The sequence below is a fragment of the Pristiophorus japonicus genome, chromosome 10, assembly GCF_044704955.1.
Source record: "Pristiophorus japonicus isolate sPriJap1 chromosome 10, sPriJap1.hap1, whole genome shotgun sequence".
NCBI classification, from domain to species: domain Eukaryota; kingdom Metazoa; phylum Chordata; class Chondrichthyes; family Pristiophoridae; genus Pristiophorus; species Pristiophorus japonicus.
In genome coordinates, this window is record NC_091986.1 from 75,919,859 (window position 1) to 75,946,942 (window position 27,084).

A 27,084-nucleotide genomic window follows, 5' to 3' on the forward strand; every position below is an offset into this window, starting at 1 on the left:
TTTCAGGCCGCGCCTAGAACGGCGCAGCCCCGACCTGGACGCCCGTTTTTCGCGCCACAAAGTGCGCCTAAAAAAAACTTACCTATTCTCCGGCTCCCTGCAGGCCCTCTGGAGCTGGGCACGGCGCAGCACAAGCTGTGGGGGTCGGAGCCAGGTCCCTGCGCTGAAAACAGTGCCGGGACCTCTGCACAGGCGTGCTACAGTGGGCGCGCATGTGCAGTAGCTCCAGGCACCCAAAACTGTGTGGGAGGGGCCCGAAGCACGCAGCCCCTATCCCTGGCCAAATGGTCTCACTGGGGCTGCGTGTATAAGGTTGCCTCCCACGCCCAGCTCCTGCCTCCTCCGGACCGGGACCCGACCCGACTTGACTCCCGACCTCCCCCCCTCCAACCCCCCGTTCCCGACCTCCCCGCTCCCGATCTCCGCTCCCGACGCCCCCCCCCCACCTGACCTCCGCTCCCGACCTCCGCTCCCGACCTTCCCCCCCGATCGACCTCCGCTCCCTTCTCTCCCCCCTCCCTTTTTACCCCCCTCCTCTCCTTCCCTCCCCTCCCCCCCTCCTCTCCCCCCTCCCTCCCCCCTCTTCCCTCCCTCCCTTCTCACCCCCCCTCTCCCCCCTCTCCCCCCTCCCACTCTCTCCCCCTCCCCCTCCTCCAACCCCTCCCCCCCCCCACCCTCTCGAAGTCTTGGGCCTGGCCCGTTCAGCCTCCCTCTCCTTTCTTTCTCTCTCTCTCTCCCTGCTCTCTCTCTCTCTCTCTCTTCCCCCCTTCTCTCCCCCCCTCCCTTCTCTCCTCCCCTCTCTTTTCCCCCGCTCCTCTCCCCCCTCCTTTCTCCCCCCTCCTCTCCCCCCTCCTGCTCTCCCCCCTCCCCTCCCCTCCCCCCTTCCTCTCCCCCCTCCCTCCACCCCTTCTCACCCCCCTCCTCTCCCTCCCTTCTCACCCACCCACCTCCCCCCTCTCCCCCCTCCCACTCCCCCTCTCTTTCCCACCCCCTCCCCCCACCCCCTCCACTCCCCCCTCCCCCTCCTCCCACTTACCCCCCCTCCACCCCCTCACATCCCCCTCCTCTGTACTCCCCTCCTCCCCCTCCTCTCCACCTCAGCTCCCCTCCCCCTCCCCTCCACGTCTCGCTGTCAGAAACACAGACACTGACAGACAGAGAGTGAGAGAGACACACAGACAGACAGACAGACAGAGAGATAGAGACACTGACAGAGGCACACGGCGGGGCGGGGGAGTCCCAGCACACTGTTGGAGGACTCCCGGTGCTGCAGTCAGTAAGTAGAAAATGTTTATTTATTGATTTAAAAAATATATATATATTTTTTTTAATTTTTGATTGATTTATTGGTTGATTTATTGATGTATTTATCATTTATTATTGATGATGGCTCTTTTTGTAAAACTGGTGTTTAATGTTTGTAAACTTCCCTTTAAACACCCCCCACCCCCCACCCCCACCATTCTCTACGCCTGATTTGTAACCTATGCCTGATTTTCTAAGTGTAGACAAGGTTTTTCTGAGCGTACAAAAATCTACACTTACTCCATTCTAAGTTAGTTTGGAGTAAGTTTTCACTGCCTAAACTTTCAAAACGGGCGTAAGTGGTCGGACACGCTCCCTTTAAAAAAAAAATCTGTTCCAAACTAAAACTGTTCTAACTGACTAGAACTGGAGCAAACTAAATGCCGAGAATTGCAATTTCTAAGATACTCCATTCTAAACCAGTTGCTCCAAAAAAACAGGAGCAACTCAGGCCGAAACTTGGCCCCATTATGTTGATTGGGAATAAATATTGGCCAGGACACTGGGGATAACTCCCCTGATCTTCTTTGAAATAGTGCCATGAGATCTTTTATGTCCACTTGAGAGAGCAGATGGGGCCTTAGTTTAATGTCTCATCCGAAAGACAGTACCTCCGTCAGTGCAGCACTCCCTCAGCACTGCAGTGTCAGCCTAGATATGAACTCAAGTCTCTGGAGTGGGACTTGAACCCACAACCTTCTGATTCAGAGGTAAGGTTGCTACCAACTGAGCCACAGCTGACAATGAAAGAGAGAGAAATAGATAGGTACAGAGAGAGAGAGAAATAGATCGTACGGAGAGAGAGAGAGAGAAATAGAAATGGATGGAGAGAAATAGAAATGGATGGAGAGAAAAAGACATGGAGAAAGAAAGAAATAGATACGTTTAGAGAGAAATAGATCGACATGGAGAGAAAAATAGACACAGAGAGAAAAATAAATTGATAGTGAGAGAGATGGAAATAAATAACAAGGCTAGAATGTTGGAAGCTGCAACAAAATAGAAGCTTTGACTTTCACAAAAAACAGAGGGTATTATAGCAGCGAGAATGATTATATCCAGATTTAAAGGTGTAAAAGAATATAAAATGTATTTTTCTGTCCCTGATTACCTCAGCCAATACACTTATTTCACGGGAACTTTGCTTTGACAGCCAGCTGGTTGGAGCACTCAGGATGAAACCATACAATATTGTTTCCATAAAGTATTCAGTCTCTGAGGTCTAGTGTGGAAACATTTAAATTTATGGTTAAGAACAGATTGAGATTCAATGAAACCTAAAGGCTTGTCCATCTCCTGTTACCAGCACTACCAATGGAGCACTTTCAATTCTAAACCAGCACAGTGGTAGCCCCGGATTCTTTTACAAACCTTTCACACGTTGCTCACAAATTTACAGCCTATTGACGGAGTTCTGTGGGTGGCTTGAAACATCTGGAGGGCAATTCTTTAGAAAATATTTTGTCCTCCTTGAAGACAATGAAGTGTAGCCCGGTTAGACTCTAAGCCACTGCACAAATGTGAAATCAGTGAAGAATAATGGACCTGTTCAACATGTATATTCATTACTTACACTCAATTAGAAAAGAAGGGAAGGAATTGGTGCCAACGGGCCTCTTCTATCAACCCTATAAAAGTCATTCAGATTGTAACATAATGTTTCATTAGGGTAATTCTGTTTGTGGTATATTAATGCCCTTGTCATGCATAGCAGCTATAAGAACCAGCTGTCCCTTTTGCAAGACGTCTTTAAATCCAGATAGCCGGTTGTAAGGAACTCTTATTTTACTTAATTCTTCCACATTGCTGAAATCACTTAACTGTTGAAATGTTTACACCTTTGTTAACATGAAAGTACTTTTGTGAATCCACCTTATTCTGGCTTATAATTCTCTTCCACTTTTGTTTTATTTCCTGTGCTTCCACACACACTCCTTGAGGTGGGTCAGTAGAAGAGACTGTGCTGTGATGTGCTGTGCAATGAACTTCTCTTTGCTGTGACTGGCACATTATGATGAGTCAACAGTGGGCGTAGTTCAAGTGGGGTGACACAGGGGATATTGGGGTCTTCACCCCTCATTCTCCAAAACGGAAATCCATTTTACTTCAGTAGTCCTGGTGAAAATTGGCAAAATTCTAAATGAGACAGACTTCTGCAGCTCTGTAAATCACACTTTGAATTTTATTTCATTTTTGAATTTTTTGCTGCCCTTTCCTGGGGGTACTGACTCCCCGGATGACTGCGGTCCACTTTGTGGCTCACCTATTATTCATGTGTGAACCTAGACAGTGGATAGCAGCAAGTTATTCATCCCTGAAGAGCACCATACTAAGACCAGGAGTCTTCACCAGGAGTCGTTGGACAGTGATCAGAAGTTATTTCCTCCTTCCCTAGCTTAGGGACATTGCACAATTGGAGTGTCCCAACACTACCGTAGCTGTGATCAACACTCAAAATAAAGCAACATTCAACCTAAGATCTTCACGTTGTCAACAGCTCAGAGTCCACACTGCATATTACACTTACCCACCAAAGCACCAGTCAAGCTATCGGGGTCTTTTACAATAATTTGAAGCATAAGAGGAAAATACAGCTTGACAGTAACTTTAGATAATCTCCAATCTTTTCAGAGAAGTGTTACTGTGTTGCCCAATATTGTTTCTTATTTAATGTGTTCTAAATTAGCTGTAATTATGCTGACCGACATTGGATCCTGCTTTGGCAATGACTTGATTTTACAAATCTCATCCTTGTGTTCAAATACCGCATTGCCTCTTCCGTGCCTACCTCTGTAGTCTCCTCCAGTTCTACAACTCTCCAAGAACTCTGCTCACTTCCAATCTTAGCTTCTTGCACATGTCTGTTTTTCATTGCTCCACCATTGGCAGAAGTGCCTTCAGCTGCCTAGACCCTAAACTCTGGAAATCCCTCCCTAAATTTATCCATGTTTCTGCCTCTCTTTCCTCCTTTAAGATGCTCTTTATAACCTCTCTGACCAAGCTTCTGGCCACCAGACCTAATACCTCCTTATGTGACTTGGTGTCAAATTTGTTTGATAACACTCCTGTGAAGTGCCTTGGGACATTTTATTACGTTATAGGCACGATACAAACACAAGCTTGTGGTGCAAATTCCAAACCATATTGACACTATTGGACAGAAGCTTCATTCTGCCAGAAACGGGGCACACCTACCGTTTTTGTGGTGTTCTGACCGCCGCAATGGATGTGGTGGCCGATCCAGCGAAATTCAACTCTTTGTCTTTTTTTTTCGAGCGGGCCGGAAGTCGGTCATAATGGGGGCGGAAGTCAGGGCAGGACGGAGTGACCATCACAAGCAGGGCCGAAGTGGGAGCCGGACGGAGTAGCTGCCGCAGTCAGTCATCGGCGCAGGCTGGTGACATCATCTCGCTGGTGTGTCATCATGTCGCTCCCCTTCAGTTAAAGGGGAGAGCCACTGCGAACTCTGCGTTTATTTCAGTTAGGTCCACTGAGCCACCAGGGAGGGTTACGGCCCGACCAGGGGCCAGGCACCCAAGAGGGGGTGCCGGGCTGCCAGCCCAGCCGTATCCAGGGGCATAATTATTGGACCAACCTGGCAGTCGGCCGACACTAAAAAATAAAATAGCATTGCCTGCGGCACCACCTCCCCTTTAAAGGCAGCCACGCCACCGACCATCAAGGCGTGCACCAACACAAAAAGCTGTTGGAGCACCGAACGGGGGCCGGAAGACTTTTGGAGATGAATTTTGCTTCCGGGTCGGGACATTGGCGGTGTGCGCTCTGATGATGCACTTAGGAGGCTTTGGCAGCAGCGGGGCAGAAGTGGGGGGAGTGGGGTGGATATGTTCATTGCCGGAAAAATGCTTGAGGGCAACTGCGCAAACAATGGACATTCCATGAAAAATCAGCGGCCATTCCGCAACGAGCCCTGGCTGCCACTTTCCGGCAGCCAGAGGCCTTAACGAAAGGGGCAATTTCAGTCCCTATATTTGAAAAATATTTGTAATGCAACTCAGTCCGTGCTTTCTCCCCTCTTTATTTGCTTTTGCTTATTTTCCATTCATCATGGAATATTAATACTGAGGAATGGAACATTTCTGCAATTATTGTACCTCGTATCAATCATTTCCAGGCCAGATGGGATCGATTGTCAGATTGGGCGGGGGTGGGGTTGGGAGGTGGCTGGAGCGAGCTTGCTGCCCACCTGATGGAAGCAGTAGGAGGCCTGAACCATTTTCAAAGTTGGGCCTCATTAGCATTCTGTTGGCGAGCTGCTCACGCTTTTGGAGAAGCTTGGCAGTCTGAGGGAATGGGAAATCTTTCGGCTCCACTGCAGAGCCCAGCTGATTCAGATGAGTTAATGGGGGTGGGAGAGTCAATCGTGGGGGAAGGTCATAGGAGGTTGGCATTAAAGCTCCTGGCTCCACAAAAATAATTTACAAACATTTATGTCAACTTTTTTTGAGCAGCCTGCAGCAGTCTTTTAAGAACCGCTGGCTAGGCCATACAACATCAACCACCAAAGGGTAGAGGTTGCATGGTGAAAGTTCTGCCAATTGGCACTTCAAAATTCCATTTGGGTCCTTTTCGCATCACAGAATCCTGATTTGCATGATCTTCTGCCTGGCCGCAGATTTCAAGACCCCCACCAAAATTGACATGTTGGTGGAAAGGGTCGACAAGTGCCGTTCTACCATTTTAATTGTGCTAACGCCTTTTCATACCTAGAGGAGGGAATGAAAATGGATCCCGATATCTCTGTAAACAATGTTCCTCCAAAGCGTACTCCTCACTGCACTGTTATGACACATGCATTTCCTACACCTACTTTCCTGATAACTTTGATCCATATGAATTTAGCACTAAATTCTGGGAAGTTTCATGTTGTAAAGTTACATCCACTAGAAACTGGCCAACCTCTTTTCACATGGGACTGTTATTTCTGGGTAGAGGCAGCTTTCCTGTCATCAGACATGGGATTGATTCAAACTGAGATCCCAGAGGTTCTACCCTACAATGCTATTCTGTCCCTATTCTTTTCATATTTTGTACCTGTAGGAGAATGTACTTCATTGAAATTGTCACAAAAGATTGTGCATTGCATTGTAACATTTAAAAGAGAACTGTTTTAAAGAAGTTAGTCCATTTGGTCACAACCCAAGACATTACTTGTCTTGATCAACAGAATATAAACATCTATAAACTAGGTAGCAAGCCTCCGGTAACATTTTATACACAGACAATATTTTAGTATTTCTTCTCCGACACACGCATTTTAGTTCAGTTTCATTCCTTCCTTATCTAAATGCTGGGCTTGCTTACTTGTCTGTGCATCTGTGCTTGGAAGATAATAAGTAAAAAGACAAAATTGTAATTTTGTTGCAGTTAATATAGTTTACGCGAGCCAGTAAATAAATCCATTAGACTGTAATACAACGACTTAATTTTCTGCATATTCGTTCAAGGTCAGAGTGCACACAAACACAGTGTACCTCGTACAATTTGACATAAAAGTCATGTCTAAAATGTTTGTCTTCTTCTCTTGTATTTTTCCAGTAACTGTTTCAGATTTAATCTTGAACAAATAGCAGCAAAAAACAACACAGAAGTTTTACAGTTCTGTTATCACAATAATGTTTGGTTTCCTTGGATATGCTTGAACTATTCTGAAAATGCACTTGAGAGATTTTTTTTATTTTGTGAGCTGGACACAAAGCACACAGTCTCTTGTTTTCTGAAATATCAGTGGTATTACTGCTTATTCTAATGTGGCACAAATTTGATGTACAATTTACTAAAAACCATTTGTTTCTTAAGTGAATTATTGCTGGTCAGTTAGTTTTTTTTTTTGGTGCCATTCTGTCTCATCTGTACTTAATCCTTCCTGCGTTGGAAGTGTCTGAAATGAAAAATGGGTATGTTTATTATGTGTTGCTGGGCCAGGCCTAGCCTACAGCTCAGGGTGGGGAGAGCACGGTGGGGTGGGGGCTGGGGGCGAGCACAGGAGATGGTCATAGCTCAGGGATATAAGTACTCAGACAACTGGCAGGATGAAGAATACCAGGAAAGAACAGTAAAGCACTGAAAGAGGAAAAACAAGAAAGGACAATTGAGGGACTGCTCCATGACCACTCAAAAATGAATACAGTGATTGATGACAAATGGCCTGGGATTTTCTGATAACAGAACAGTGGTGAGCCATGCTCACAGGTCCCCTTAGCCTCTGGGGATGGTGGAGGAACAACTCACAAACATTATGACGTTGTACAAAAAAAACTGACTTGGGAAAATGGATTGCTAGTCACTTTAATACAATGACATTGCCCCCTGCCGCCACTCAACCCCCAAACGCAGCACCCCTGAGCTATGGAACACAAAGATATAGTAGCAGATGATGAATGCAATCAATCAGAGACACAATAAGGAATAGCTAGTTTCATGTCACTGAAAAGTAATCATCTTGGCTGTCTCCAAAAGTTTGGTGTGGCTCAAACGTTTACTGCAGAACATCGATATAATCATTAAGAGTGAAACGAAATGAAGATTAAGGGAGATCTGGGAAAAGATTTCACAGCTGTATCCAATTGTCAGGTTGAGAGGCATCATAAGTGCCAACTTTGCAACTCCACTATCAAGAATTCCCCAATAAAGAAAGTGAATAAAGATCACTGGATGAGAGTTGACACAATCTCAGAGAATGCTCCAAACTAAAGCTAAGAATAAAGCATAAACTCAGCACACCCTCCTTTTCATCTATCATATTTGTAAAATTAATTTCAAATGGAGTAACTCTACTGCCTGAGTCATTATTTGAGTGTAGGTAGAAACATAGAAAATAAGTGCAGGAGTAGGCTATTCGGCTCTTCGAGTCAGCATCATGGCTGATCATGCACTTCAGTACCCCTTTCCTGCTTTCTCGCCATACCCCTTGACCCCTTTAGCCGTAAGGGCCATATCTAACTCCCTTTTGAATATATCTAATGAACTGGCCTCAACAACTTTCTGTGGTAGAGAATTCCACAGGTTCACAATTCTCTGAGTGAAGAGGTTTCTCCTCATCTCAGTCCGAAATGGCTTACCCCTTATCCTTAGACTGTGATCCCTGGTTTTGGACTTCCCCAACATCGGGTACATTCTTCCTGCATCTAACCTGTCCAATCCCATCAGAATTTTATATGTTTCTATGACATCCCCTCTCATTCTTCTAAATTCCATTGAATATAAGCCTAGTCGATCCAATCTTTCTTCATATGTCAGTCCTGTCATCCCGGGTATCAGTCTGGTGAACCTTCGCTGCACTCCCTCAATAGCAAGAATTTCCTTCCTCAGATTAGGAGACCAAAACTGTACACAATATTCAAGGTGTGGCCTCACCAAGGCCCTGTACAACTTTAGTAAGACCTCTCTGCTCCTATACTCAAATCCTCTTGCTATGAAGGCCAACAAACCATTTGCCTTCTTCACCGCCTGCTGTACCTGCATGCCAACTTTCAATGACTGATGTATCATGACACCCAGGTTTCGTTGCACCTCCTCTTTTAATAATCTGTCACCATTCAGATAATAATCTGCCTTCCTGTTTTTACAACCAAAGTGGATAACCTCACATTTATCCACATTATACTGCATCCGCCATGCATTTGCCCACTCACCTAACCTGTCCAAGTCGCCCTGCAGCCACTTAGCATCCTCCTCACTGCTCACACTGCCACCCAGCTTAGTGTCATCTGTAAACTTGGAGATATTACACTCAATTCCTTCGTCTAAATCATTAATGTATATTGTATATAGCTAGGGTCCCAGCACTGAACCTTGCGGTACGCCACTAGTCACTGCCTGCCATTCTAAAAAGGACCCATTTACTCCTACTCTTTGCTTCCTGTCTGCCAACCAGTTCTCTATCCACGTCAATAATTTACCCCCAATACCATGTGCTTTAATTTTGCACACTAATCTCTTGTGTGGGATCTCGTCAAAAGCCTTTGGAAAGTCTAAATACACCACATCCACTGGTTCTCCCTTGTCCACTCTACTAGTTACATCCTCAAAAAAATTCTCGAAGATTTGTCAAGCACGATTTACCTTTCATAAATCCATGCTGACTTGGACCAATCCTGTCACTGCTTTCTAAATGCGCTGCTATTACATCTTTAATAATTGATTCCAACATTTTCCCCACCACTGATGTCAGGCTGACCAGTCTATAAGTCCCTGTTTTCTCTCTTCCTCCTTTTTTAAAATGTGGGGTTACATTAGCTACCCTCCAGTCCCTAGGAACTGATCTAGAGTGTATATAATGTTGGAAAATGACCATCAATGTCCGCTATTTCGAGGGCCACTTCTTAAGTACTCTGGGATGCAGACTATCAGGCCCTGGGGATTTATCGGCCTTCAATCCCATCAATTTTCCGAACATAATTTGCTGACTAATAAGGATTCCCTTTAATTCCTCCTTCTCGCTAGACCCTCGGTCCCCTCGTATTTCAAGAAGATTATTTGTGTCTTCCTTAGTGAAGACAGAACCAAAGTATTTGTTCAATGGGTCTGCCATTTCTCTGTTGTCCATTATAAATTCACCTGATTCTGACTGCAAGGGACCTACGTTTTTCTTCACTAATCTTTTTCTCCACGTATCTATAGAAGCTTTTGCAGTCAGTTTTTATGTTCCCTGCAACCTTACTCTCATATTCTATTTCCCCCTCCTAATTAAACCCTTTGTCCTCCTGTGCTGAATTCTAAATTTCTCCCAATCCTCAGGTTTGCTGCTTTTTTTGGCCAATTTATATGCCTCTTCCTGGGATTTAACACTATTCTAATTTCCCTTGTAAGCCACAGTTGAGCCACCATCCCCATTTTATTTTTATGCTAGACAGGGATGTACAATTGTTGAAGTTCATCCATGTGATCTTTAAATGTCTGCCATTGCCTATCCCCCATCAGGATAGGCTGAGCAAACTACAGCTGCATATACAGGTTTAACACCAGTTTGGCTCAGTTGGCCAGACAGCACATAGTACAACAAATGCAAAATGTCGTGCTTCTGATGGAATAAAAACAGAAAATGCTGGTAATACTCAGCAGGTCAGGCAGCATCTGTGCAGAGAGAAGCAGTGTTAACATTTCAGGTTGATGAACTTTCATTTGATAGAGTTGAGGACAAAGTGGAGAGACACCGGATCTGCTTTATTAAGGGACAGGGTGGCGAGAGACATGACCTGTTATAATAGGTAACAGTTTGGAGAGGGATAGGACATGTTGTACTGTATTAAGAAATCTGTTCTCTAATTATAAAAATGTAAAACAAGCAAAAATAAAAGAGTAACCTTGGGGTCCCCAAAGGCTCGGCTAATAGCTGAGCTATCGAGATCAGGAAGGGACCAGGTTTGATCCTAACCTGTGATGAATTAGTTGATTGCGGGCGGTGTGTTGCAATTCATGTTAGTGCTCCACGGTTATGAAAGGGAAAATTGTCCAGGATTCCTGCTCCTGATTGCCATCCAGTGATCCCTGCTGGAAGTGCATCTGTGGATATCAGGATGTAGCAAATAAAGTAGCAGAAATGAATAGAGAAATGGCTATACATGCAATGATGGGAGAGAAAAAGTTTTACTTGAAGGGATTTTCAATGGGTAAACCAGTCTGATATGCCACTTTTTATAAAATATTATAAGTTGAAATTGCATATAATTGGAGGTCACAGTGTGTAAAAAGATCTGGACTGCCAGACATGAAAAAAAGAACAAAATAAATAACTTGCGTTTATATCGTGCCTTTCGGGATCATAGGACGTTGCAAAGCACTTTACAGCCATTGAAGTACTTTTGAAGTGTAGTCACTGTTGTAATGTAGGAAATGTAGCAGTCAATTTGCGCATAGCAAGGTCCCACAAACAGCAATGAGGTAATGACCAGATCATCTGTTTTACTGATATTGTTTGTGGGATACATATTGGCCAGGACACAAACAGCATGCTCTTTATTACCAAGCTATTGTAGATCAACTCAGAAGAACATTTGGAAGGTGGAGAATTGGTGAAGATTGGAAGAGAATGCAGAATTTATGCTATATACCATATTATCCAGATATTATCAACATGCTATGTTGGAGGTGCCGTCTTTCAGAGGAGATGTTAAACCCAATCTGCCATCTCAAGTGGAAGTAAAAGATCCAACTGCACTATTCAAAGAAGAGCAGGGGTGTTTACCCAGTAACCTGGTCAATATTTATCCCTCAACCAACACCTAAAACAGATGATCTGGTCATATATTGCATTGCTATTTGTGGGACATTGCTGTGCACAAATCAGCGGCCACGTTCCCTATAGTGACTACACTTCAAAAGTACTTCATTGGCTGTTAGGTGCTTTGAGATGTCCTGAGATTGTTAAAGGCACTATATAACTGCAAGTCTTTCTTTGTTTTATGTTACATCAGTGCATTGCTATACAATGATAGTGCACAAGTGCATAACAGTGCATGTAATGTCAATGCAGTAGCCGCATGGATAAGTATGCTTATTTACTCATGATAGAGCAAGGAGAACCCAGTTGCCCATCAATCACATTTATAACGAATAGTCATCAGAGTACTAACCACCACCATCCATGCTTGAAACAGGCACTTAAACAGATACATACAGCTTGCAAGAAACAGCGAGTGATACCAATGACTAAGGACCCAGCGCAGTAGTGAAGAAGTTATAGAAGGGGCAGTGGTTGAGGAGAGAGCAGCTATACAGAGCAAAACCCAATTTGTTAACTATGCATCTTGAGCATTATTGTGCACAGACATTTTTGGGTTTGCTTTCCAATAGAACTGGTTGAGTACCAGGACCATATGGAGGATTCATTTGCATCATTGTAGACTATATTGGAAGATGGTCTGGGTGATGTGGAAGAGCTCAACACCCAGATATTCAATCTTTCACATGAATGATATCATAACACAATGATTGTCTGTACTACCACTGAGGGCACAATAATATGATTGGCATCTGCAATGGAGACCTCAGGTATATACTTCATACGCTGAGCAGGGGTCTGTCTCATGAATCTTTTTATTGCTGCAATAGAGCTTCAGCATCCACTATAAGATGCAGACTTGGCCAGCTTCAACTTGCTTAGAGAATGTTGACAGGCAATCATGAAGGAGAGATTCAGAGACCTCATAGATGCACATTGTTCTACACTCAGACAGATCAGTGGGCCTCATGAGGACATATTCTGCAATGTCCTCCAGCAATTGGATTCATGGAGTAACACACGATTTAACAGCAATGAGACGTATGACGATGGGAGTTCTGTGGCATGACTTTTAAACAACTATGTAATGTAAATGTGTAGATTCTGAGCAGTTGTATAATGCAAAGGTGACATATGCACCATGTGAAAGATTACAGATGCAAACCCATGTTTCCTCATTCTATTGTGGAGCACATTAAGGCCCCAGTCCATTATGCCACCCTGCCACCATATTGCATCAGTTACCTTATATCATGGGCTGGACTTTCTACTGATGATCGCTGGGCTATTGCCCATCTATCGCAAGAACAGGCAGGCTATCACTACTTAAAAAGTAGAAAGTTGGGCCAGAACATCGGCCAAAGATCACCCGCCCAACCTTCGGCATACAAGAATTTCACATCGGCGAGGTGATCGCCCACTGCAAATTTCAGCACATCGCCCACACAGCGCCGGGCTGATCGCTCACTGAGAAGATCGCTGGAGAAAAGCTGCTCCCAGTGGGCACTTTTCAGCAGGACTCGGCACTACGGACGCCATTTTGAACGTCGGAGGAAGTGAAATGCTGCTTGAAAAAGGGCTTATCAAGATAATCAATTTGTGAATTATTTTAAGGGCTTTACTGACTCAGCTGCTAACATTTCTATTTATTAAGGACAAAGGACATTTATAGCAATAGTGATGGGGTCTGTAACTTCTCTGCCATTATTGGTGAATAATCACATACTGGAGACTGAAGATGGTTTATTGACGAGCCCAATCAAAAAGATGGCAGACTGATGCAGAGGAGAAGACCTTACACCCGACGCACTTACAGGGAAAAGCAATCATACCTGAACTTGTCCGATAACACGTGCCTTAGGGGGCTGTGCCTCCAAAAGGAGGTAATCGCTGAGATATGCCAGCTAATTAAGGGAGATCTGCAGCCTTCCAGCACCATCAGGACTGCACTGCCTAATGAGGTAAAGGTTACTGTGGCACTTTCCTTCTCTGCATCGGGTTCCTTTCAGGCTTCAGCTGGCGACATTTGTGGTACCTCTCAGCACGCCACACATTGCTCCATTCGACAGGTGACTAAAGCCCTTTACGCACGCAGGATGGACTTTATAAGCTTCCCTATGACCAGGGAGGTACAGACCGGGAGGGCTTTGGGTTTCTCGAGAATAGCAAACTTCCCCAAGGTGCAGGGAGCAATAGACTGAATGCACTTCGCCCTGAGAGCACCTTTACAAGATGCGGAGGTGTTTCGTAACTCGTTGTCGACCACAACCAAATAATCATGCCAGTAAATGTTAATTTTCCAGGCAGCATCCATGATGCGCACATCTTGCGTGAGAGCACTGTCTCTGACCTGGTTAATAGTAAGCCTCAAGGTCACGGTTGGATGCTGGGGGATAAGAACATAAAAACATAAGAATTAGGAACAGGAGTAGGCCTTCTAGCCCCTCAAGCCTGCTCCGCCATTTAACAAGATCATGGCTGATCTGGCCGTGGACTCAGCTCCACTTACCCGCCCGCTCCCTGTAACCCTTAATTCCCTTATTGGTTAAAAATCTATCTATCTGTGAATTGAATACATTCAATGAGCTAGCCTCAACTGCTTCCTTGGGCAGAGAATTCCACAGATTCACAACCTTCTGGGAGAAGAAATTCCTTCTCAACTCGGTTTTAAATTGGCTTCCCCGTATTTTGAGGCTGTGACCCCTAGTTCTAGTCTCCCTGACCAGTGGAAACAACCTCTCTGCCTCTATCTTGTCTATCCCTTTTATTATTTTAAATGTTTCTATAAGATCACCCCTCATCCTTCTGAATTCCAACGAGTAAAGACCCAGTCTACTCAATCTATCATCATAAGGTAACCCCCTCATCTCCAGAATCAGCCTCGTGAATCGTCTCTGCACCCCCTCCAAAGTTAGTATAACCTTCTTCAAGTAAGGTGACTAAAACTGCATGCAGTACTCCAAGTGTGGCCTCACCAATACCCTATACAGTTGCAGAAGGACCTCCCTGCTTTTGTACTCCATCCCTCTCTCAATGAAGGCCAACATTCCATTCGCTTTCCTGATTACCTGCTGCAACTGCAAACTAACTTTTTGGGATTCATGCACAAGGACGCCTCACAACTTGAGCCGCCTCGGGGAAATCCCCTCCGTGCCTTTCAGTTCCGCGCGGAGGGGTTTCCTGTACGGGCTGCTCCTGCACACTCTCAACTTTGCCATCCTCGCCTGCCATCCAGACACGCCATGGCGTACCATCCTGCCGTCCGGAGGAGGCGGGGGTCCCCGATGGAGGGCACTCTACGCAGGGGTCCTCCCACTATTCATTGGGGACTTGGCCTGGAGGGTGGTGCACGGAGCAGTGCCGTGCAACAAATTTTTAAGCCGGTTCACGGACTCCCAGGCCGCCTGCAATTTCTGCGGTCTGGAGGAGTCCGTGTTCCATATTTTTAGTGAGTGCACAAGGTTGCAGCTCCTGTTCCATTATTTGAAGGGGCTGCTCCTGAAATTCTGGCTGCACTTCAGTCCCACTCTCCTGATCTTTGGGCACCCTGTGCGGAGGGGAGCGGGTAGGTCCGAAGGCCTCCTCGTAGGACTGCTCCTGGGCATGGCCAAGGGAGCCATCAGCTGGTCCAGGCAGCGGGCGGTCGAGGGGGTCGTTCAACCTGACTGCCTGCCTCTCTTCCGCTCTTACATCCGGTCCAGGGTGTCCTTGGAGATGGAGCACGCGGTGTCCACCGGTACGCTCGCGGCCTTCCGCGAGAGGTGGGCACCAGAGGGACTGGAGTGCATCATCACGCCCGGCAACCAAATTTTAATTTGATTTTACGTTTTAAAGTTTAATTTGTTTTAATTGCCGGTGCTTTTAGTGTCCCCCTCTCCTTTTATAGGGGGCACTTGGAAAAATGTGATTTTAGCGCCCAAAAAAAAAACCAAAAAAAAAGAAAAACACAAAAAAAAACACAAAAAAGGAAAAAAAAAGGGAAAAAAAAAGGGCCTTGTAAATGTCTGCTGTGTCATCCAGGGCGGGTGGCACGGTTTAATGTTTTTTGTTTTACAGATAAACTCAAAAAGAGTTTCATGCACAAGGACGCCTCACAACTTGAGCCGCCTCGGGGAAATCCCCTCCGTGCCTTTCAGTTCCGCGCGGAGGGGTTTCCTGTACGGGCTGCTCCTGCACACTCTCAACTTTGCCATCCTCGCCGGCCATCCGGACACGCCATGGCGTACCATCTTGTCGTCCGGAGGAGGCGGGGGTCCCCGATGGAGGGCACTCTATGCGGGAGTCCTCCCACTATTCATCGGGGACTTGGCCTGGAGGGTGGTGCACGGAGCAGTGCCGTGCAACAAATTTTTAAGCTGGTTCACGGACTCCCAGGCCGCCTGCAATTTCTGCAGTCTGGAAGAGTCCGTGTTCCATGTTTTTATGGAATGCACGAGGTTGCAGCCCCTGTTTTATTATTTGAAGGGGCTGCTCCTGAAATTCTGGCTGCACTTCAGTCCCACTCTCCTGATCTTTGGGCACCCTGTGCGGAGGGGAGCGGGTAGGTCCGAGGGCCTCCCCGTAGGACTGCTCCTGGGCACGGCCAAGGGTGCCATCAGCCGGTCCAGGCAGCGGGCGGTCGAGGGGGTCGTTCAACCTGACTGCCTGCCTCTCTTCCGCTCTTACATCCGGTCCAGGGTGTCCTTGGAGATGGAGCACGCGGTGTCCACCGGTACGCTCGCGTTCTTCCGCGAGAGGTGGGCACCAGAGGGACTGGAGTGCATCATCACGCCCGGCAACCAAATTTTAATTTGATTTTACGTTTTAAAGTTTAATTTGTTTTAATTGCCGGTGCTTTTAGTGTCCCCCTTCCCTTTTATAGGGGGCACTGGGGAAAAAATTTGATTTAGTGCCCAAAAAAAAACGAAAAAAAAAGAAAAACACGAAAAAAAAACAAAAAAAAGGAAAAAAAAAAGAGGCCTTGTAAATGTCTGCTGTGTCATCCAGGGCGGGTGGCACGGCTTAATGTTTTGTTTTACAGATAAACTCTAAAAGAGTTTCATGCACAAGGACCCCCAGGTCCCTCTGCACCGCAGCATTTTGTAATTTCTCCCCATTCAAATAATATTCCATTTTACTGTTTTTTTTCCCAAGGTGGATGACCTCACACTTTCCGACCTTGTAGTCCATCTGCCAAACCTTAGCCCCTTCGCTTAACCTATCTAAATCTCTTTGCAGGCTTTCTGTGTCCTCTACACAACCCACTTTCCCACTAATCTTTGTGTCATCTGCAAATTTTGTTACACTACACTCTGTCCCCTCTTCCAGGTCATCTATGTATATTGTAAACAGTTGTGGTCCCAGCACCGATCCCTGTGGCACACCACTAACCACCGATTTCTAACCCGAAAAGGACCCATTTATCCCGACTCTCTGCTTTCTGTTCGCCAGCCAATTCTCTATCCATGCTAATACATTTCCTCTGACTCCGCGTACCTTTTATCTTCTGCAATAACCTTTTGTGTGGCACCTTATCGAATGCCTTTTGAAAATCTAAATACACCACATCCATCGGTACACCTCTATCCACCATGCTCGTTATATCCTCAAAGAATTCCAGTAAATTAGTTAAACATGATTTCCCCTTCATGAATCCACGCTGCGTCTGCTTGATTGCACTATTCCTATCTAGATGTCCCGCTATTTCATCCTTAATTATACTTTCAAGCATTTTCCCCACTACAGATGTTAAACTAACCGGTCTATAGTTACCTGCCTTTTGTCTGCCCCCTTTTTTAAACAGAGGCGTTACATTAGCTGATTTCCATTCCGCTGGTACCTCCCCAGAGTCCAGAGAATTTTGGTAGATTATAATGAATGCATCTGCTCTAACTTCCGCCATCTCTTTTAATACCCTGGGATGCATTTCATCAGGACCAGGGGACTTGTCCACCTTGAGTCCCATGAGCCTGTCCAGCACTACCCCCCTAGTGATAGTGATTGTCTCAAGGTCCTCCCTTCCCACATTCCTGTGACCAGCAATTTTTGGCATGGTTTTTGTGTCTTCCACTGTGAAGACCGAAGCAAAATAATTGTTTAAGGTCTCAGCCATTTCCACATTTCCCATTATTAAACCCCCCTTCTCATCTTCTAAGGGACCAACATTTACTTTAGTCACTCTTTTCCGTTTTATATATCTGTAAAAGCTTTTACTATCCGTTTTTATGTTTTGCGCAAGTTTACCTTCGTAATCTATCTTTCCTTTCTTTATTGTTTTCTTAGTCATTCTTTGCTGTCGTTTAAAATTTTCCCACTCTTCTATTTTCCCACTAACCTTGGCCACCTTATACGCATTGGTTTTTAATTTGATACTCTCCTTTATTTCCTTGGTTATCCACGGCTGGTTATCCCTTTTGTTACCGCTCTTCTTTTTCACTGGAATATATTTTTGTTGAGCATGATGAAAGAGCTCCTTAAAAGTCCTCCACTGTTCCTCAATTGTGCCACCATTTAGTCTGTGTTTCCAGTCTACTTTAGCCAACTCTCCCCTCATCCCACTGTAGTCCCCTTTGTTTAAGCATAGTACGCTCGTTTGAGACACTACTTCCTCATCCTCAATCTGTATTACAAATTCAACCATACTGTGATCATTCATTCCTAGAGGATCTTTTACTCAGAGATCGTTTATTATTCCTGTCTCATTACACAGGACCAGATCTAAGATAGTTTGCTCCCTTGTAGGTTCTGTAACATACTGTTCTAAGAAACAATCCCGTATGCATTCTATGAATTCCTCCTCCAGGCTACCCCGTGCGATTTGATTTGACCAATCGATATGTAGGTTAAAATCCTCCATGATTACTGTCATTCCTTTTTCACATGCCACCATTATTCCCTTGATTATTGCCCTCCCCACCATAAAGTTATTATCTGGTGACTTTTTCCCCTTACTATCTCTAATCTCCACCCACAATGATTCAACATTTTGTTCATTAGAACCAATATCGTCTCTCACAACTGCCCTGGATATGACCTTGCCAACTGGCTCATGAATCCCAGTATAATCCCCAGACGGAAGCCGAGAAGTGCTGCAACGAAAGCCATATAACTATACGAAATATCGTCGAAAAGACAATTGTTGCGCTTCAGATGCCTGGACCACTCTGGAGGCACTCTGCAATATCACCCTGACCAGGTCGCTGAGTTTATTGTGGTGTGTTGCATGTTGCATAACCTAGCTATAAGGAGAGAACAACAATTGCCAGATGGGACTGGCAGTCCACCTCAGGAGAGAGTGGAGGCAGGAGAGGCAGATGAGGAGGAGGAGAAGGATGATGAGGACCTTGGGGAGGACAATCAGCCTGGTGATGAACCCATGACCCCATCACCCCCCCCCCGCACGACTGAAAGCCCCGTGGGAGTTACGCAGCTGCAAAACTCTAGCGTCAGCAGCTCATAAATAAATGCTTTGCATGAAATTACATTGGTGACAGTTACAGTTACGGAAAGACAACAAATAAAGTTGCTTTACGTTACATCTTTGCCTGGCCAGGACTGGCCTGGTCATTGTTTTCCAACAATTGTATTCATGTTTTACCTACCTTACGTTATTAGAAGATAGAGCACAATAATTGTAAAATTCAATAAAATGTTTTAATAATTTAACACAGTAACTATCTTTGTTTGAACTAAACACCCACCCCTCTCCACTGCCAAACAATTACCCAACAATAAATTTAAAAAACAACAACAGTAATAAGAACAATAATAGCAACAATAAAACACCCCCCTCCCTACCTGCGGCCACGCTTCCCTCCAGATCCTCTACCCCCCACCCCTCCCCTGTGTCTTAGCCCTCTGTTTGAATCCACTGGTAGCGGAACGAGAACAACTTGCAGCAAGCGAGATCAAGACTTCCTGCTGTGGGGGTGGGTGGGGTGGGGAGTCGGGTGGGGTGGGCGGCGGTGGGGAGGGGTGACAGTGGCAGGATCCTCTCAGGGGGTGGTGAAGGAGAAGACATTTCTGAGGAAACGACTTCTGAGCCAGGAGGAAATTCTTCCTCCTGACTCGCATCTGTGCTGGTGGTTGGTTGGACAGCACCTTGGAGTGCAGTGCCGTCTCCCGGCAGACTCACATGTCGAAAGGCATGGATGGCGGCGGTCTGCTCATGCATTTTCCTGATCATCTGCTGCATATCCTCTGATATGTGAGTGGATATCCGGGACATGTACCCGAGTACACACTAAATGCCTGGAGGAGCTCGCAACAGTCTGTACATGCCCTCGATTCAATCTGCCCATCGCGGCACGTGCCGACTTCACTGACTCAACCTCCATGGGGTTGGCATGGGCACTGCATGCCTTGGAATCACCTGCTGCAAGCCGTTTGGGCCCGCTACTTCTCCTGTCGAAGACGACGAAGTGGCCGCAGGTACAACTGCAACAGGGATGCAAGGGGCATCCTCCTCAGTTTCCATAACTTCCTCCTCTGGATCGGTGGTATCCTCCTCGCCCTCAGCACCTGTGGTGATGACCACCTGGAAGTTGGCAGGTGCAGGGGCAAGTGAGGCCTCTGGTGGTGGGTGACCTACAAAACACAATTGAGGTTATTGACCTTATTAGAACAGAAGGTACACATAATTCTTGCGCTGTGCTGGCATACATAGGAGGAGCAGCACTACTACAATAAATGTGACCAAGAGATGTTACATATTAATGCATCATATGGTAGTACATATGGTAATACATCTATGTGGAATTCACTGCCCCAGAGAGCTGAAGAGCTCAACGTCCTCCCGGATGGACTTTCTCCACCTCGGGCGGTCTGCGGTCAGGGTCTCCCAGATGTCAGTGGTGATGTCGCACTTTACCAGGTAGGCTTTGAAGGTGTCCTTATAATGTTTCCGCTGTCCTCCTTTGGCTCGTTTACCATGAAGGAGCTCCGCATAAAGCACTTGCTTAGGGAGTCTCGTATCTGGCATGCGTTCTATGTGGCCTGCCCAGCGAAGCTGATCGAGTGTGGTCAGTGCTTCAATACTGGGGATGTTAGCCTGGTCGAGGACACTGATGTTGGTGCACTTGTCCTCCCAGGGGATTTGCAGGATCTTGCGCACTCATCTTGGTATTGTCATGATGAAAGCCATTGCTAGGGCTCATGTATGGTGGCCTGGAATTGACTCTGATCTGGAATCATGTGTGCATCAGTGCAATACTTGCATGCAGCTAAGTAAAGTACCAGCGGAATCTCTGCTGAGTCTTTGGTCGTGGATCCAAATCGATTTTTTGAGCCCTTTCCTGGGAAATATGTTTTTTGTTGTGGTCGATGCATATTCAAGGTGGAACCTTGACTATTAAGAGCCTTCGTGTCATGTTTGCTAGTCATGGTTTGCCTGATATTGTTATGAGCTACAATGGATCTTGCTTCACAAGTCTGGAATTTCAAGAGTTCATGAAACTCAATGGAATTAAACATCTGAGGTCAGCCCCATTCAAACCTGCTTCTAATGGTCAAGCAAAGCATGCTGTTCAAACGATCAAGCAAAGTATGAAACGTGTAATTCAGGGTTCACTGCAGACTCACTTGTTCTGTGTACTGCTCAGTCACAAGACCAGACCTCATAAGCTTACTGGGGTCTCCCCTGCTGAACTACTGATGAAAAGAAGTCTCAAGACCGAGCTCTCTCTTGTTCACCCCGATTTGAATGATCGTGTTGAAAACAGATGTCAAAGTCAGCAGAGGTATCATGATTGTGCTGCTGTGTCACGTGACATCTCTGTCAACGATCCGATTTATGTACTGAACTATGGTCAAGGTCCAAAGTGGATCGCCGGTACTGTTACAGCCAAGGAGGGTAACAGAGTGTTTATTGTCATGCTCAAGAATGGGCAAACATGCAGGAAACATGTTGATCAGATAAAACTGCGGCACACGGATGAACTGAAACTGCTTGAGAAAGATGCAGTCAGTGACCAACCAACCAATTTTCATTCATCAGAGGACTTTGCTGTCATTATTGAAATTGGACCTTCAGTCTCTGATGTGGTCATTACCATTCCCGACAGATTGGTTACTCAGCCTTCAGTCACAACTGACTCAGAATGCTCACCTAGAACTGAAGTTGAACTGAGACGATCAACTCGTTAGCAGAAAGTCCCAGACCCTCTTAATTTGTAAAAAGATTGATATTAAGATCTTGAAAGGGAATGTTGTTATGTATTTATGCTTGGGATCACCAGACACCAGGGGGCACCACTGTCGGAGGTCAGCGGGCTGTACGCGTACATGCGTGGTCACTGGTGTATAAGAGTGGCTACCATGTCACATGGGTTACTTTGGGTGCGAATAAAGTTGGATCAGGTTTACACCTGAGGCAGTTTACAGTAACAAGTATGTTGTGTCATTTTGGTTATTACACTCTCTCTCCCTCTTTCTTTTTCTCTCTCCTCTCTGACTCTCCTCTCCTCTCCCTTCTCTCTCTCTCTCATCCTTTGCCTTCTGTGCATGCCTGGATGACCCCTGACCTGCCGAATCGCAGGGAAACTTCTTTGCAAAAAAACCAAAAACGCATGTGCAGACAGGCCATTGCTAGGGATGCCTTGCCTTCCACATCACTGGGGCCCATTTCGCATTGCTAAGGCCCAATCCACATCGCTGGGCTATCGCTGGGCTATTGCCGGGAAAACAAAGCCGAAAGTTATGATCCGAAAAATGGGCGATCTTCTAGCAATCCTGCGAGCTGAAACATTGCTCAGGCTGGAATATCGCCCATTTTTTGGGCCCGAGCAATCTAAGTGGGAAGTCCACCCCCATAGGCACATGAGAATCTCTCTGGGCGTATCAACAGTGTTAAATGTCCCTCAATGCTATGCCACATGCTGTATTGAGGACTTTTTAAGGAGGTATTCAGAGGTACTTCATAGTGACAAAGGCAAGTAAAACGAGACTGCATCATATGACAAGTATTAGAGTCATTTTCTGCAATGTGACACTAGTTTTTGTAGTGCTGCCAATGCTGGCAAAATACCAATATCAGTTTAATGCCACCTCACTAAATTGCATTATAATGCAACCTGTTGTGAAATTGGCTTTGTAGTTAAGGTTATTGAGAGTGCACTCGCTGTTGTTGGTATCCTGCCAGTCTTTGAAGACCATAGAAAACTGGAAATGGCATTCCGTTGCTGTTGACAAAATTGGGGGAGGGGTAGATTTGCAACTTGCCTCCTTGGCGTAAAACTAGCATTGTGGATTAGCCACCAGTGATAGAAACCATCTGACTTTAATTTTCATTGATGCTGATGTTAAAAGAAAATCATGCAGTTTCGGTAACAGCCGGCCGATCTGCAACCAGTTTTCTGCCTGGGCGCCAAGTGGAAAATCTATCTCGGGATGAATGCACCCTCTCAATTCTCTGAGTGAACAAATTAAAAACACAACACACAACTCTGAATATGAACGCTTCCTGAGCACATGTTCATTGCTAGAAAGGAGTAGAACTGCCCTTGTGATTGCCAGGTAATAGGGGCCAGCACTAACCACATCACAGTGATACCTGCAGTTAAGAAATTGGCGAAGATATAATGACATGACTATTCCATATGGCTCTAGTGTTAAATAAATTGACCAAAATTTAGGATTAGTGATTGAAATAAATGTATTTGTTAAAACATTGCCACAAATTAGGTATTTTTTCATTCGAGTACAGGCAATATGATAGAAGTGTTTCAACATGTGTAAGGATAGGACAAGGTAGATAGAAGTAGACTGATTCCAGTCGTTGAAGGGGAAAGAATGAGGGGCCATAGCTACAAGATTAAATGTAGTGGATTTAGAACAGAGGGCAGCAGAAACTTATTTACACAGAGAATTGTTAAAATGTTGTACTCACTTCCAGGGTTAATGGTTGAGGCAGAAACTATGTCAACGTTCAAGATTAGATTGGACAGGTGCATGAAGGAAGAATGCCAGGAGGATATGGGAATAGGATGTGTAACTATTTGCTGACACAGACTGGTTGGGTCGAATAGACCATTTCTGTGTTATGACTTCTATGTATTTCTATGTAAGATTACTCAGGAAAATTTGTCTATAAGATAAACGTTTTTAAAAAATACAATGAATCAAAAAACACTGACTAAAGGCAAGTATTTGAGAATTTCATTGACCTGAAACTAGTTAATGGAAGTTTGTAGAACTACACTGATCACAGAGAGAAGCCTAATTAAAAATCTTTCACTCCAGATTTGATTGACAGCTGTTTTTTAAGCTGGGCCAATTGTTCCCCTGGGCTGGAATTCCCACACAAAACAAAAATAACACAATACTCTGCCTAGTGGCTCGTGGCCGAGTGCAGTGAGCTCAGAAGAGCTCTGATGAGTCTATTCAATAAAAGCAGCTGTTTTTGTCCTCGCTTCTGACCCTCACACTCAGCCTGACTGCACCCTTGTAGCGTCTTCATCAAGTCCTTTCACTTTTACTCCTTGTATTCCACTCTTTTCAGTGGTTTAAGCAGCAGTGCATCTGTATTTACTCTAGGGTACATCAGAGAGCAGATGCTTAGATGTTCTGTAAAAGATGCAATTAACAGAATGCCCTGATTTGTAGCCTGATTTATTGCACTCATCAATCCACAGAGCATTTTGTTTGTAACTGAGAGCTAAATCCCCCCAACAGTGATGATATCCAAGCAGAATTTGCCTTTTGTTGTTACGTATGTCTGTCTGCAATGAACACTATCACAACCAAACCTCCTACTGTGCTCCAACCACAGGTATGAAGCCTGTCCTTTTGTTTTAGTTACATTGTATATGGCTGAATCACAGATTTAGATGAGTTGTAACTGTATGATTGCAGGCAATTCTTGAATTATCCTCAATTGTTCAAGTGCATATCTACCAAGCTTGTTTAAATTACTTTTTGTTCTGTTAAACAGTAAAATCTGTGACAAGTAGGATAGGATGACACGTGATGGTCACAGGACTCAAGCAAACCCCACATACAATAGTACCTGATAAAATCTTCTAAAAATCATTAATATCATTCTCTTAAATAGGCACTATCTCCTTAAATAAATGTTTGAGATACTTGTTTTTGTTTGGGAATGGTTAACAGCCAGATGAGCTGTGGAACACAATGATGCATTCTGATGTAACTTTTATCATTGGTTCATAAACAAATTGTAGAAGTTTTGCAAAATGCAATTTCATAAATGTGGAGCTCCCCTTCTCCAGATGGTTCAGTGGACTGTATAGTGTGGTACTAAAACAGGCAGATCATGAAGGTTGCAGGGTTGACCTCGGCTCTGTTCTGAATGGAGTTTAAGAAGTGTTGTCCTCCATTCGTGCCCGATACAATGTGGAACAGGGTCGACTGGTTGGCACTTGACAATGGCAGTTCTGTGCCGCAACTTTTAAACAATTTATATGAACCGGGGCGGGTGAGGAGGGATGAGGGGGGGCCATGATAATTCCAGAGCACCTTGGAGGTTTACAGCATAGTAGGGGGCCATCTAGCCTTGGTTGTGATGGTGCTCGTTGCTACCGTAACACCTCAACTCAATCTGTGATTTAGCCATATCCAATGCATGTCAATGCAAAGGTCAAACATATACCTGCGGTTGGAACACAGTATCAATTTTGATTGTGTTAGTATTTATTGTAGACAGACAACAAAAGCTGACCCCTTGTCAGAGCACAGCGCTGACAGGAGTGTGGATTTCTAGTGTGGGCCTGATATTTTTTTCTTGTGACTGACTGATTTAATGTGATTTGCTTATATTCTCTGTTTTACTTTCATAACTTAATTTCTCTCTCTCTCTCTTTCTCTCTCTATCATTCTTAATTTTCTCATATTTTGTTTGTGGGGACCTTCTCTCCCTTCACCCTCCCATTTGCACATTCCTTTCTCCTTTTTGTATCTCTAAATCATTTCTAGATGATCATCTATACAATTTACTAGCCTCTATTAAGCAGTATTTTAAAGTATTTTAACCCAGTGCCTCTCTCTCTGATTGATTCTCTCCCCATCACCTCTTTTGTTTCTCTGTAATTTTTGTTACTTTATCAAAATGTTTCAGTTCTGAAAAAGGATTGACTACCTGAAACATCATTACCTGCCCTTTCTCTTTGCAGATTCTGACTGACCATCAGTATATGAACAGCATTTTTTGTTTTAATTTCGAAAGGTGAATCCTGATTGATCAGTGAATACAATCCAGCCTGCAAACCAGGATGTTCTGTTAGCTACTGGTTCTACAGGATACTTGAAAGATAAATGATGCTGAATATCTTATCCATACTCCATATCTGATTCTAGTTCATTTGATTAATAATTTTGGATACAGTAATTAATGGATATGTTACTGGAACAGTAATCCAGAGGCCTGGACAAGTAATCCAGAGAACAAATCCTACCAGGGTATTTTGAAAATTTTAATTCAATTTAAAAAATTCTGGAAATAAGTAAAAGTGACAATGAAGCTGTCAGATTGTCATACAGTAAAAGCACAATTAGTTCACTAATGTCTTTCAGGGAAGGAAACTTTCTGTCCTTACCTGGTGTGACTTCTGTCCCACATCAATGTGGTTGATTCTTAACTGCCCACTGAAGTGGCCTGGGAAACCATTCAATTATATCAAACCACAACAAGGAATAAGAAAAATAAAACCAGATGTTCCACTTGGCTGTGACCTGAGCATCGAATTAGGGAACAACAAAGACACACACAACCCAGTTGACCCTGCAAAGTCTGACATAGACATACTCCCAAAATCATACCCATCAGCCAACATCCCAGATTTTTCCTTCATCATCCCTGGGTATGTCCTGCCCACTTGCACAGTGGTATTCAAACAAAGGGGAATGAGCCTGGGGATCCTCAAGATTGACTTCAGACCCCATGAAGTCGCATAGTTTCAGGTGAAACATGGGCAAACAAACCTCCTGCTGATTATCACCGACTACCCTCCTTCAGCTGATAAATCTTTACTGCTCCACGTTGAACACCACTTGGAAGAAGCACTGAGAGTAGCAAGGGCACAGAATGTATTATGTTGGGGACTCTAATGTGTTTCACCAACAGTGGCTCGGTAGTACCACTACTGACCGAGCTGGGTGAGTCCTGAAGGACATAACTGCCAAACTGGGCTTGCGGCAGGTGGTGAGACAATGAACTCGAGGGACTAACTTATTTGACATCATCCTCACCTATCTCTACCTGTTGCAGATGCATCTGTCCGTGACAGCACTGGTAGGAGTGACCACAGCACAATCATCGTGGAGATCAAGTCCAATCTTCACGCTGAGGACACCCTCCATCATGTCCTGTGGCATTACCACTGTGCTAAGTGGGATTGATTCAGAACAGATCTAGCAGCTCCAACCTGGGCATCCATGAAGCACTGTGGACCATCAGCAGCATCATAATTATATTCCACTGCAATCAGCAACTTCAAGGCTCGGCATATCCCACATTCCTCCATCACCATCAAGCCAGATGTCCAACCCTGATTCAATGAAGAATATAGAAGAGCATGCCATGAGTGATACCGGGTGTACCTGAA